Source organism: Eumetopias jubatus, unplaced genomic scaffold, assembly GCF_037043125.1.
Source record: "Eumetopias jubatus isolate StellerSeaLion01/CBP00866 unplaced genomic scaffold, mEumJub1_p1.0 scaffold_3, whole genome shotgun sequence".
NCBI lineage: Eukaryota > Metazoa > Chordata > Mammalia > Carnivora > Otariidae > Eumetopias > Eumetopias jubatus.
The window spans coordinates 37799100-37814684 of NW_028274809.1; the positions used below are offsets into that span (position 1 = coordinate 37799100).

A 15585-nucleotide genomic window follows, 5' to 3' on the forward strand; every position below is an offset into this window, starting at 1 on the left:
ATATCCCATTCTATCAATCAATCACTAAAGGGAACAAAACAACCTACAGAATTTCTCATGAAATACAACCCTATTCCCTAAACCACATCCTCACTGAGAAACCAAATGGCAGACAATTCTCTATTAAACCAGGAAATGGCAGGGTCACCAATGTATAATTCAGGAAAAAAACACCCATACTAATTTGCAGAATATTCACTAATCTACAGTGTTACAAAAACTGTCTCATTCTGTCAATCATTGAAGGTAAAAGCATATTAGATATTCATAATAAGAATATCTAATATGAATATGAATAACAGAATTTTTCATAAGAGACCTTATTCCCAAATTCTTTTCACACAAAAAGCAAATATTAGAAATTATTTACCAAATCCTGAAAGCTTTATATAAATGTCAATATTATTATTCTTTAAAATTCAGTAAAGGGGCACCTGGGTGACTCAGTCGGTTAAGTGTCTGCCTTCGGCTCAGGTCATGATCCCGGGTCCTGGGATCAAACCTCACATCGGGCTCCTTGCTCAGCGGGGAGTCTGCTTCTCCCCTCCTGCCATTCCCCCTGCTTGTGCTTGTTCTCTCTCTCTCGCTTGCTTGATCTCTCTGTGTCAAATAAATAAATAAAAACTTAAAAAAATTTTTTTAAATAAATAAAATGCAGTATAAACTAGAATTGTTAAAGTACTTAACATAATTGTCAATAAGGTCATAAGAATCTACAGGATATCAACATGAAATAGCTGTAACACCTCTGATAACCTCCTGCAACTCAAACATAGTCACACATGAAACTATTAAGAACATCAGAATTATAGGACCAAAGCCTATTACTCTTCCAGTCTTCCACTGACTTTGATAGTCAGGGACTATCAAAGGGACATTAAGGGACACTGATCAGTTGACACTTCATAGGTCTCAGAGGGTATAAGGTAAAGTTTTGGGCTCTAGTTATGCAGAGAGAAAAGGTACATACCCATGAAAAGATAAGTTAAAAGGAGAGAAATCACTTTAACTTAAGGTGGTCAAAAGACTTATAGGAAGCAAAAGGTGAGCTGACTCAAAGGACTTCAACAGCCAAAAAGAAGACAGAAGAGCATTCTGGAAATAAATAAAAGCTCGAAAATGCAAGATTGTGGAGAAACAACTGGATATCCATATGCAAAAGATTGACATTGGACCCCTAACTCCCACCATACACAAAATTTAGTGGGGTGCATAGGTGGCTCAGTTGGTTAAGCGTCTGACTTAATTTCGGCTCAGGTCATGATCTCAGGGTTGTGAGATCAAGCCCCATGTCGGGCTCTGTGCTGAGTGTGAAGTCTGCTTAGGATTCTCTCTCTCCCTCTCCCTCTGCTCCTCCCCACTCTCTCTCTCTGTCACTCCCTCCCTCTCAAAAAAAAAAATTTCAAAATGGGTAAAAGACATAACTGTAAGAGATAAAACTATAAAATTCTTAGAAGAAAATGGAGGGGGTAAATCTTCATGACCCCGGATTAGACAATGGCTTTTTAATTATGACAATAGAGGCACATGTAAAAAAAGAAAAAATAGGGGCACCTGGGTGGCTCAGCCGTTAAGTGTCTGCCTTCGGCTCAGGTCATGATCTCAGGGTCCTGGGATCGAGCCCCGCATCGGGCTCCCTGTTCTGCGGGAAGCCTGCTTCTCCCTCTCCCACTCCCCCTGCTTGTGTTCCCTCTCTCACTGTGTCTCTCTCTGTCAAATAAATAAAATCTTTAAAAAAAAAAAAGAAAAAATAGACATATTGGATTTCATTAAAAATTAAAAACCTTTGTGTTTCATCATTAAGAAACTAAAATGACACCCATAGAAGGAGAGAAAATATTGAAGCTCATATGACTGATTAGGGACTTTTATCTAGAATACATAAATAACTCTTATAACCCAATAATATAAACACAAATCCATTTTGAAGAGGGGCAAAGGCTATGAGCAGATATTCCTCCAAAGAAGATATACAAATGATCAATAAGCCCATGGAAAGATGCTTAACGTCATTAGTCACCAGGGAAATTCAAATCAAAACCACCATATGATACCACTTCACACCCATTAGCATGGATATAATCAAAAAAACAGATAACAAGGCGAGATAATAATAATGGCAAGAGTATGGAGGAATTAGAATCCTCAGGAACTGCTGATGAGAATGTAAAGTGGTGTAGCTGCTGTGGAAAACAGTCTAGTACTTCCTCAAAAGGTTAACCACAGAGTTTACCAAAGTAAAAACATGTATTCACACAAAAATTTGAACATGAATATTCATAGCAGCACCTTCATAATATCCAAAAGTAGAAACAAACTATATGTTCATCAACTGATGATTGAAAAAAAATATGGTATATTCATACAATAAAATATTATTTGGCAATAAAAAGGAATGAAGTATTGACACATGTTACAACATGGATGAACTCTGAAAACATCATGCTAAGTGAAAGAAGCCAGTCACAAAAGACCACAGATGGTATGGTTCCATTCACTCAAAATGACCAGAATAGGAAAATCTATAGAGACTGATAGTAGATTAGTAGTTTATAGAAGGGTGGGTGGAGAGGAGAAAGGGAACGGCTGCTAATGAGCATGGGGTTTTTTTGGGAGGAGGTAATGAGAATATTCTAAAATTGTGCTGACGGTTGTACAACTTTATAAATATACTAAAAAACACTGAGCTATATACTTTAAATAGGTAAATTGCATGGCTATATGAATTTTATGTGAATAAAACCAGTTTTTTAAAAAAAATGCAAGGTATGTTTGTAGGGAACCATAAATAGACCATTCTGACCAGATATGGTAATTGATAGTAGAGGAATGGAAACGAAAACTAGAAAGCTAGGTTGCTGCTATGATATGCTGAAAGCCCTTCAATGCAAAGAATAGGAGTCTGAACTGTATCCTACCTTCCCAATTGATTACCTTAGGATAATAGACATAAAGAGTCCAAAACCTAGTAAGTAGCCCCCAAATGACAGCTGTTTCTCATTATTATCATTATTAGGAGGTCTCTGATAATTTTATGCTATGTATTCACCTTGCTCGAACCTCTACATTAGCCTCTTGGGGCCTCCATAGTCTGAATTTTACGTGACCACTTGGGTTTAGCTCTCCCAAGACCAGAGGTCCATCCAACTTAATCCAATTTCCTTGTGAAAAATAAAAAAGATAAGAGAAAACAGCTTGATTTTTGGACCTCTAAAAAGCAGAAAATAATTTCAGAGCCTTGAAATTTTAGAGCACAATGTAATGCACAAAAGTAATATCCACAGAGGTAAATTAGACTTGTAAGTTATCTTGATGTAACAGAATGCCATTGGAATAAGTGAGACAATTAAGCTCAATAATGGCTACATTCACTAGAAGTTACTTAGCCAGACACACATCACCAGTAGGAACTGTTAGAGAATATTAGTGTGTGGAAGAGAGTGAGCCTTACAAGAACAAGGGAGAAACTGAAAGTCACCCAAGACGACTATAATTTTTCTAGATGGATCAGGCCTTTGAGCTACATGAGGAAGCATATAATTTTTTCCATGCTTCTCTCTATTGAACAAAATAATTCAAAGTACACATGCATTACAAAGTTCAGCATTTAAAGAGCACTGACATTGTATTAATATTAAAAATAAGCCAAGAGAGAAGACATAATTTTTCCTTTGGGTTTCTTACCTTTTCATTTAGGATCATGAGGGAGAGATAACTTTTCTGACCAACTTTTTAATTGTCAAGTAGATAATGAATATGTATGCAAATCATCAGAGAGTCACTAAAGAAATCTCCCAAATAAATTAACAAAGGAAATGGAAAACAGAGCAGACTATTTCAGTTCTAACTATTCAGCTTAGAATTTATTCCAGTTGTCATTATGTATCTAATGATACCCGTTACTTTTTTTTTTTTTTGATGTATTCACTTACTTTACTAACACTACATTTACCATGTTATCACCATGGAATGTAAATTCAGGTTAGACAAGAAAATTTCACAAGTGTAATAAAGCATTCTAGAGTATAACAAAGTTTGTGTATAATGTCTGGCCAAAACTCCTTGCTGATAAATCATTAATCACTTCAACTATAGGTAATTTGTTAACATTTATGATTCTTACAGAGAAAATAAACAAACTTCATACATTTAAAAAGCATTTTTCATTTACCTTTGCATTAGTACTTAAAATACACATTTCTATTTCAAGATGCCATTTAAAAATATTCTAATACAACAGCAGCATAAATATAACTCTGCAATTACAGAAAAACCTAACTGGGATTTGGTTTAAATACACATATTTTCAGTTGTGGGGAAGCTTATAATATTATATTCCATACACTGTTCTGAAAGGGTTAAGAGCCAACCAGCCCTAAAACCTGAAGTACTCAGTCTGCAAAACAGGCAGAAAAAAAAGTTAATTAAACAGGATTTCTACATAATATCAAAAGCAACTGGGAGTACTTCAGGATCAGCATATTGTCCTCTTTATAACTAATTGTATCAGAAGAGTTTAAGAAGGAGCATATTTTACAACTATCAAGTACATTTAAAAGTGACATCTTTCTTTTGTGCTAATTTGACTCCCCTGAATGACCTAACTAGTTAACTAGTCAGGAGTAATTTGGTTCCCAGGCAAATCAAACGTGCAAGAAAGGAAGCCAATATTTAAATTACCATGTTGTTGTCTGACCCATTCAGATGATTTATTTTCAACATAAACATATAAACTTAATATGAGATGCCTAACTAAAGCAAGTACCACCAATGAAACCAAGACAGCTTCTCTTCTTCTAAGGTTTAGGTCTTGACCAGAATTCCTTATACATGGAATAGCCCATACCAAGGGTCATTGCTCCCACAACAAAACCTTGGGCTGCCACTTGATGTGGATCAGGTGAGCAGACATATGCAACGATTGCTGCAAACCCAATGCTTCTTTAGCTTTTTGGATACGTTTAAATCCCTGATCTTCATCATGGGAAGAAAGAGAAACATCTGTGCTGGTTGGCACAGTGAATGAAGAATCCTCCTTCCTAGAATGATACCACCCAAGTTACTTCGAAGCTTAGGACAGTTATCAACAAGTGAACAGAAAGTGAACAAAACCTCTAACATAAAGGGAGATTCTCCCACATAGTAGTGAAGCAGATTTTGCCAAGGCTGCAAGGACCAGTCCTCCCTGGGATTCCACAATGTCAGAACCTGCACGACTTTCTGCCCCTCTCGTTTCCAAGCTGGAGAAGCAACCTCCTCTTCCAAGTTTGGTTCTGCCCCAAACTGACACTAGTCCAGGGCCTAGCCTGGTATAAGAAATTAGTTGGCATTAGTCAGCACACAATGACACGTGGTTCAGAAGAACTCTGGGTTGAAGAAAAAAACTAACCAGAGATTTGAAAAACCACTGTGGATAACCCACCTGTGATTAATCAAGTGGTTAAACACAGACAAACCATATGAATATTACTTCTCTTAAATGCCACGAACTGCATGTGGTGACCTGAGCTTCAGCAGTCTGCTCATGGGGCCACTGGGTGGTTTTTCCACTGACACCCTACCTGTCATTTGTGTTTATGTATCTTTAAAAGGAAGGGGACAAGATTGAAGATAAAGGCATTATCTGCAAGCTATTCTGAGAATGGAGTCTTTTATAATTTCTTTTTCTCATTTAAAAAGAAAAACTTAACTATATACTAAGCCATATAAATTCCAAGGACAGTTTAATCACTTCTATCATTCAAATACAAGTTATTCATGTTTTCAATTATAATAGAATGGCTACTTTTAACAAATATAGTCTTCCTCCAAGTCCATCTATTTGTTTTTTCAAAATACAATATATTTCTTCCTACTTTCCAACCTTTACCTGAATTGAAAAGGCAGGAAGTATTCCAGCCTTTGAGCCAAGAGAAAGCACCATTATCACCTACCCTTGTAGATCAGAAAAAAAACCCTGAAGTCTGAAGTTTCATTTCCAAACCACCTCTCATATAGAGACTATTATCTGGTTGGAGGGAAAAAACTGCCCTAGCCCTAGGACCTAAGCTTATTTTGTCTCTGAGCCAAACAAGACTACAGTTCCTAACAGAATGGCATAATAAGCAATCTTCTAAGAGGTATAGTCAGTAATTTGCTAAAATTACTCCAAAAGACAACATAGGAAGCATAAAACTTCTGCTAAGTATAATATTTCTCTTTCTATGACTTAAGGAAAAGGGATTTAGAAATAAACTACTAGGTGGATTTAAAAATAAAACTACAAATCTACTCAAGATGAAAATAAGCAACTGGCTAGAGTAAATGATGACCTTAATATGTTCAAAATTAATAGAAAGGAAAAGAAAAAGTAATAGGAAATTCTAAGAATGGAAAATCTAGAGTCAAGCATATGTCTCCCAAGTGGAAAATCTAACATTAGACATTAAAACCTAGGCATTCTCTCTCTGGATGATCTTCTTACAAATTATCCACAGGAATCCAAATATCAGAGAAAAAAACCCTGACACATGAAAGTCAATATCTGAATATATACTCTGGGAAAAGGAACAGCAAGAACATTCTTGCTGAATGGAATACAGCAGCGATTTACAGCTAACACATTTAGGACTATTATAAACTATTTTGATTAGGATTAATAAAGATAGCCAAATGCTGAGTTCCAAAATAAAATTTGGAAACATTCCAGAATAATTCTAAAATTGTGCATCCTATAGAAGAGCATGAATATATAATTGAAAACTGTTTGCCAAGAAACTGACAAAGATTCTAACATTCCTGAATTACTTTTATGAAGGATGACTTCTAGAGAAACCATAATAATGCTATACATCTGAAATACATTTTTTTAAACACAGAAAAGGAGGGCATGTTTGCAAACCATATGCCTGATGGAATTAATTTTCAAGGTCCTGAAGGCAATTTATACATATTTTGTCAAAAAAAAAAGTGGCCATAGGCATGTTTACTTGGGAAAGAAAAAAAAAAAGATGTGGCTGGGCCAGCCATACTAAGTAGTCAGTAAAGTAAATTCTTTACTCTTTTTCCCTCAACTATTTTCAGACCTACAAGGCCCCTGGGTTTCATCTTTTCCCTAGTCCCCCATCAAAATGTATTTGCAATATGGATCTAATATCACCACTTTGTTCCTTAGGCCCTGTGTTGCTTTTCTCAAAGGTCTCTGCTTTCTTTCCCATTAGTAAATAAAAGGCTTTGCCTGGTTGAAGTAATTTCAGCATTTAGAGAGCAACTGGGGAAGTTATAAGGTTATTTTACCTTTGAAATCTTACTATTAAACAACTGCCCATTCTATTTTCCTATAAAGCCAGTCTTGCTATGGGAAAGATAACCCACACATTTGAAACTCCTTCTTAAACTATTTCAACTCCATACAAAAGTAGCAGGTTCTCTTTTTACATCAATGTTCCTCCATCTTTTTAATCTGGTCAACCCCATTCAGTGACTGAAGAACCCATTTCACAATTTCTATCATCTCCTACCAAGAAGGTGAACAAGAATATAAAAGCATCCCTGTTGGTAATTCAAAAGAAGTTAGTGATATGAGGAGTCCAGAGAAGGTGACCCTGGGAGAGGTGATAAACCATACTGCACACATTGAAGAAATAGTGATTTCCTGGCATAAGCTTTCAATTGTTTCAGAAATCCTACTTCTCCCTTTGTCATTTTTAATCAGGGTGGTGGAGCTGCCACAAATGTTTAGTAGCTAGGAAGGCAATGGTCAAAAACTCAAATGCCTATCAGGGCTCAGCAGCTCACAGAAATACGAGCTGTGGACTGAGTGACTGAGACACAGGGAGTGAGATACAAAGAGTTAGCAAATTCCCCTACAAGTAACATCTGTGACTCAGCTACATTGTGGCCATACAAAGTTGCCAAATCATTTTTTTTAAGAAACCAGAAATACAGATTTTCTTGTAAAATTTGTTAGCAATACCAATAATTCAAATTTTAAAAAACACTGCATGAGACAACTCTCGGTGAGACAAACTAAAGCCATCAGCTGTCAGGGTGTGTCTCATTTGTCACCCATTTGGCGCCTCTTTTACATAGTTATGATCACCTGGTTCAATTTCCTGATGATTTTACAGAAGATATTTTACCTATGGAACCCAGAGAAATTGAGTAATATGATGGTTAATTTTATGTGTCAACTTGGAAGGTGTTTTGGGATGAGATTAACATTTAAATCCGTGAATTTGGGGTAAAGCAGGTTGCCCTCCATAATGTGGGTGGGACTTATGCAATCATTTGAGGGCCTGAAAAGAACAGAGTGGTCTCCCTGAGCCAGAAGACTCCAGATTTCTGGAAGTTTCTCTAGAAGATTGCTTTGGGATTTTATCTGTACTATCAGCTCTCCTGAGTCCCAAGCCCACTGGTCCATACTACAGATTTTGAACTCACCAACCTCCATAATCACATAAACCAATTCTTTATAATAAATATATATATATATACACACACACATACACATCCTATCGGTTCTGTTTCTTGAAAGAACCCTGACTAACACAAATGACTTGGCCAAAGTCACATAGCTAGTTTGGGGGCAGGTGGGGGGAAGAATTGTTCTAACTCTGCCTAGAATATGTTCCAGTATATGTACTAGACCAGTAATCCTGGTGGAGTGAGAGAAGACATTACAGATATGCCTATGTGTATGTATATACACAATAAAAACCTGAGACAGTATTTCTCAAAGTTTAATTGCAGCACTAAAGAATCATGTAGATGCTTGCTTATATGCAGATTCCTAGGCCTAGCTCCAGATCTATTGAATCCAGGTCTGTAGGATTAGGTCCAGGAATCTGCATCTTGAAAGTTCCCTAAGATTATTCCAATGCCTACTAAAATTTGAAAACACTGAAGTAATTAAGAGGCAATGCAGATTAGTGGTTAAGGGCATGGATTCTGAAGGTAAATTCCCTGAGTTTGAAGCCCAACCCCACCACTTACTAGCTATGTGAGTGACCTTGGGCCAGTGATAGAGATGACGTGAGGATTGAACAACAAAAGGTTATAAACACTTACACGTAATTAGCATTTAATTAATGGCAGGAATTACTACTAAACTCTCTCATCACAGGTGTTTTGGCACAATTTCAGTATCATGCTAATCAATATTTATAGTGATGATCACAGTGGTACTTTAAGATCTTGAATTACTTTCTAAAGCAAAGATCAGTGTGGTTAGATGCTGAGTGTTTCGTGTTATGCAAATTCTTTGTAACTTGGTGATTTGTGTGTAATATTTACAATAACTTTCTGGAGATTAAAATATTTGATTAGCATGAATACCACATTTGACTATAACACATAACAGAGAGTCTGCTATATATGTGCACCATGTAGTATGAAGACAGAAATATTCTTAGGTAGTATGGTCTTTCTGCAATCCACTGATCTCCATTTCTGTAAGGGTTGATGCTTATTTTATTTATGGTTTAGCTCTCCAGCCCCTAGGTCATACAACCTCCATTATACTTATTCAAAATAAATTATTTCTTGAATTAAATTTTAACACTAATATAATGGCTTTGATCCAACCTTCTTCCACTAACAAATTGTCATGATACTATCTAAAGAAAAATATACATAGGGTAGTTTAAAAAGTAAGCTAGAAGTAATATGGACTCATGGAATATTTAAATGATCCCCATACCTTCCCCCCAAAAAAAGTCCAATTCACTTATATTTTAATCTTTTACCCCACCAAACTCTTAACCAGAGAGCAGTTATCAGCTAATAAACTGAACCTACCCAAATACAGGAGCTGGCACACAAGTAAAGGGAAGCCATATGAGAGAAAATTGAGAGAGGCCAGAAATATGGAAGTCTTTTTGATCATTGAGAACTGGATACAAAAACTTGGGTCTCTTTGTGTTTGAATTTGAGAAGGTCAAAAATCATCTTTTAACAGAGTGGATCTGCTTTAGGACAACTTAAAACATGAGAAATATTTTGCAGAACCTACGTGGCACAATTAAGGAATTGATTGAAGGTGAAAAATAAAAATAAGGGAAACCAACAATTACAACAGGCAGGATTTGACTTAAAAGAGAGGGAATATGCCCAAGAAAATAAGGATGTGGGCAAAATAAGGCTGTGGGTATAAAAACTGTTATTCTTCCGTTTAGCACTAAAATCAGGAGGAAGGACTCTCCAGAAGGGTGACTCCTGGTTGAGCAGAGGCCAGATAAGGCCAAGAGTGAAGTGGTTGTTCCTGTAGAAGAGATGATCTGAGAACAGGAGAACATCAGCAATCTGAGGACTAGATTCAGGACTAGAATACCAGTGTTTACAATTTATCAGCCTAAGGGTAGACTAACACATCTACATGTATCCAGTATCACACAAAACTCACCAACTTCACATTAGTGAGAGATTTCCAAATCAAAGAAAGAAGCAAGAATAAAGCAGCAGCAAGGGAAGGGGTTTTGCCAGTACCAGTCATCCACTGGCCCATTCAACTAGCAGATAACCAAGGCCAACCCTGAGTAAGGTACTGTTCAAGGAAAAAACAAAATGAAACCAAAACAAAACAAAAGACATGGTCTCTGCCCCCAAAAGTTAGAATCTAGTCAAAGGACATAACATAAAGAATATGTATGTAAGAAACAACCGTAACACAAAGGAATAATCATAATGTTTGAGTTTCAATATTCTAGCAGAGTTAAAGGAAAGAAAGATTACTTTAATGGAAATGAATTAGAAAGAATGAATGAACTTAAGGGTTTTTGAGAAGGCCTGGACAGTCAAGCTTGACTTGATTATAAGATGGAAGGAAGCCAATATATAAAGAAGCAGCACAAGCAAATGCCTGTGGAAGAAAAAAACAGAAGAACAACCAAGCAACCAAGTAAAGCAAGAAGTCAAATGCACTAGGACACAGAGTACTGGCTGGAGAGTTATGGGGGACAAGGCTGGAATCCCACCTATCAAGATCTTCATTGCTAAGCTACAGTATTTGGGTTTTATTTGCTAGACAGTAGGAAGCCACTTAAGGCTTTAATCTGATTGTAGCTTGTTTGCTCTATCCGATACAAAGTAGTATTTAGAAATGGGTGAGAGCCAGAAGAAAAGCAAGGTGACTCCTACAATAATCCAGAAGAGTGAATGATATATACCTAAATTAAGGTAATGGGTGTAGGAATGGGAAGGAAAAGATTAATGGAAGTAGTATCTGTTCCTAAAATGTAGAATGTTCTGATTTTAATTAGCATATACACCTAGAAAATGAACATATATGTATATGAAAATGATATGGGAATATATATATATATTCCCATAGGAATTAGAAACTGTTCCCAATTTTAGTATAGTAATTCTTGACATACCATTCCCAAATCCTTAAGAGATTTCTCAAATGTTTCTTCTCAAAATTTCTTTCAATGCATTTTTAGCCTCTAAATTAAAATAAATCACCATTATCACCTGTCAAAATCTCTCCCATTATTGCCATATAGAAGGACAAAGGAACAGTGCACATTGCAGAATACCAAAAACAGTTCCTGCCATTAATGAACTTAAACATGAAATTCACAGAAGTCTGGAAGTGCTATCACTTACAAAGCTCCTCCTTTCTGAATGTAATTATACTTCAGCCAAAAAATTTCTCTAAAGCTTTTATTCCCAAGAAACACACATATTACATGATGCCACAGAATAATTGTAAATTACCACATAGTGCTTGACACCCACTATGATGACTGTTCATTAAAGAAACCACAGATGTCAAAACGATAAAGATTAAAAACCTCTCCCCATCATTTTGAAGGAAACAGGGGGCAAGCCATCTGAAAAACTAAGTTGAGACTCTGCAGGCCTTCCTGCCTTCAATTTCTATCCCAACACAGTGAACAACATAATTTGTGGTGTTTTATTCTACTTCCAAAAAGCTTTGTGATCAGACACCAGAAAACAAATCTCCAGTTCTCCAGCATTAGAAAATTCCAGCTTTTCAGTTGGAATGAAACCTGCAGATCATTTCTCTCAGTCACCTCATTCTAAGGTCAAGAAAAATGAGGATCAAGGTCCTACAGCTGGTATGGCAAAGCTCTCTCACAGGCCTTCAGTTCTAACTATTCATGTACCCAAATGATGGGGTAACAGCCCCAGTGCATATACTGGGACACAAGGCAGAAAAATAGAAGACCAGCCATAAACACAGAGCAAGATAGCTTTTTTGCCCCCTCATGGAGTTGTATACTAGTTCTAGGTTGTGGACCAGTCAAGATTCACGCAGATTTATCCTACTATGACAATGGTGTCTATTTAGGAAATTAGCAAAAATGGGACATTAAAAAAAAAATAACTCTGGAATACACAAAGTACTATTAAAAACACTTAGAAAATATAATAAAACACTTAGAAAAGACTTTGATCCTTATAGATCTAATTGAATTTAGTAGGAGAATATCAGTACATTAATCCAGATGCCTCTAAAATGGAGTTAGTGGTGGGGCACCTGGGTGGCTCAGTCGGTTAAGCATCTGCCTTCAGCTCAGGTCATGATTCCAGAGTCCTGGGATAGAGTCCTGCATTGGGCTCCCTGCTAGCAGGGAGTCTGCTTCTCCCTCTCCTTCTGCCCCTCCCCCTGCTTATGCTCTGTCTCTCCCTCTCTCTCAAATAAATAAATAGTCTTTTTAAAAAATAAAATAAAATGGAGTTAGTGGTGAAATGCTGATCATTGATATATTAACATATTAAGCAAGAGTATAATTCTGGTCCATTTATAACTTTCAGGTATGAAATACCTCTAGGAATTAGAATCAAAAGAAATTATTAAGAAACCCATAAATTCTCAGTCAGTAACTCAATCACCATAAGGTACTACCTAATAAATCCCAATAACCCCAAGGAATTAACCTCTGATCAAAATAGGAGATAATCAACCTGCACTCAGTCTGTGTAGGATTTAGTGATTCTTACTTGATATCAAGATTCTTCCAGGGGCGTCTGGGTGGCTCAGATGGTTGAGCGTCTGCTTTCAGCTCAGGTCATGATCTCAGGGTCCTGGGATCGAGCTCCACATCAGGCTCCCCACTCAGCAGGGAGTCTGCTTCTCCCTCTCTCCCTGCCTCTCCCCCTGCTGGTGCTCTCTCGTGCTCACTCTCTCTCAAATGAATAAATAAAATCTTAAAAAAAAAAAAAAAGTAGACTTTCATAGCTGGGTTAGATCATGATCAATGCAAGCTGCCAGAGGCCTTCTTCTCCCTTGGGATTACCATGGCAACCACTGCCCACTCCCCACCTAAAAAGGCAGGTAAGGAGGTAACTCTACAGACAAGGAGCCCAATATGAAATCACAACACTGGTGGGTGTCTTCTGAGTTATGCCCTCTTATTAAATGTATGACCTTAGCTAAGCTGCTTAACTTCTCTGTGCTTAGTTTTCCTCTCCTATAAAATAACACTGTTTTGAAGATTGCATTCAATGAGATAAAGTGTGTGAAAGCACCAGCAGTATCTGGCACATGGCAGTTCTCTACGAATGGTACATATTATTATACTATGTGGAAATGTGATTCATTCCCATAAAAGCAACAATGTAGGATCCACATCAGAACACATATAAGATATAAAATACTATTTACCAAGAGGGGTCATGCTATATGAGAGGCTCATCACTAGGAAGAATTTCAGCATTGATAAATTTAATGGCTTCTCCTACTGATAATTGGGTGCTGCTACCACAAAAAAAAGTCATTTCTCCCCTTCTCTTACTATCATACCTTAAATCCACAAGTAGCTTGCTCCAGTGAATTAAAAGGTAAGTACTAACTGGAAGGGGAAACAAAATAAGCCATTATCAATGAATTTCACTTCAGCAGAGAGTAGTTTATCACATTCTTTGGCTCATCAGCAAGAAAGTATGGACTTAGACCTGGGAAGGTTTAAGACAGGACATAAACTTTCACTACTTGACTATATTGCCAATAAAGAGTCTCAAGGGTATACTCCAAGGCTGTCCTGACTCATGCTTCAGAAAGGACCTATGTGCTCAGGCAGGGGACACAGTGATAGGGTCCAATCAGTCCCAGTAAATTGATCATGAACACTCACCACACAGAATGAGTTTGGACAACTGTCCTAACCAACCAAAAGAGACTGATTAGTCTTTAGGTCTCTTGATTGGCCTTGTGGACCATTAAATATTTATCAGAAAACATTCAATCACTTAATCAATGGGACTTCTACCAACCCAAGTCCATGTTCCTCAGTCAAGGCCAACAACCAACCAGTTCAGAGGGTTAAAAACCTCAGAGTTACTTTGATGCCAACCTGCCAGCCTTTAATAAAACACCTTTCCTACATACAGTGCCTGTATGTTCATCAGGATTCTTTTTGCTAAGTGACAAAAACCAAGCTTAAATCAGCTTAAGCAGAGTAAAAATATATAGGAAGCATACTAAAGTATCTATGTTATTAAGGGACTGAACACTCAAACTGCAAGAAGTATGCTTCTCTCCAGTCTGACCCTTTCACTGTAGATTGGTTTCCTTTTTTGGGCAGCAAACCTAGTTATCAGAAGCACCCGGGTTTCACACTTTATAAATTCCCCCAGCCCAAAGGAAATTTTTCCTAATTCATTTGAAAATCTCAGGGGAAGGACCAGCTTGAGTCAGATGCTCACTACTGACCAGTCTACTATGGCCCACTGTGGTGATAAGAGAAATGATGGAGTAGGAAAGAGTCATAAAGAATGAAGCAGTGCCCACTGGAAGCTTGAGCCATTCCCAAAAGTAAGGAGGTACTGTTCCCAAAAGAAAGCAAAGGATAGTGCTGGATAGACAACAAAGGCAATCCACTACAGGTATTTGTATGCAATTTTTATTTTAAAATCAGAATGGTATGAAAACATATATGTTTGTTCATTTTGTAACTAAACCTTCACCAAATTTAACCACAGGCCATAAATTGTATAGCCTTTCAAGTCAGGTACCCTATTGTATCCCCGATCTTCTAAGGCCACTATTTCCACTATTGCCACCTCTAGACTCAGGTGAAACACAATGAACCTCCTAAGTAGTAAATTCTACAGGAAGAAATGCATTTACAATGATTGCACAACCATGCTTCCCTTGTCTAAAGCAGCCCTTAGGCAAGAATTATTTTCTTGTTATTCTAGGTGTCTAATTTTGGCCTCAGATAACCTAAGAAGTTTTTGCAAGGCAATTTTATTGCTGGAAACAATTTCATTATAGGAGAATATTAAGCAACTGGTAGAGTGAAGTCAAAAGGTCAGTATGCACATATAAACCACTTTCCTAGCTTACAATTCTGCCTGCTTATATTTAATAAATTCTGAAGTAGCAAAACAGACTCAGTAGAAATATTAAAATATTTGTAAATTATCTTATGTTAGCATTTTTAATTATTTCCTCCAAAAACATATGTGCTGACTTTGATATTTGCAATACACAAAATATTTTCAAGGCACTGGTTCTGGGGTTTACAAGATGGCTAATAATGAATCTTTTGTTGTCTTCCTCCTCTCTTAAGTGAAATGATCTCTTAATATCATTTGATATGCCATAAATTCTTACCTGTTTAAATCCATGTGATC

At 36.9% G+C, this 15585-nt stretch overlaps 1 protein-coding gene and 1 pseudogene across 4 annotated transcripts in view; both read right to left on the bottom strand.

Annotated features, from left to right (window-relative positions):
• The window catches only part of PLCL1 (phospholipase C like 1 (inactive)), a 335868-nt gene that overhangs the window by 183745 nt on the left and 136538 nt on the right, over window positions 1-15585 (bottom strand). The window lies entirely within an intron of this gene.
• On the bottom strand, window positions 4797-15579 carry LOC114224888 (HIG1 domain family member 1A, mitochondrial pseudogene; annotated as a pseudogene).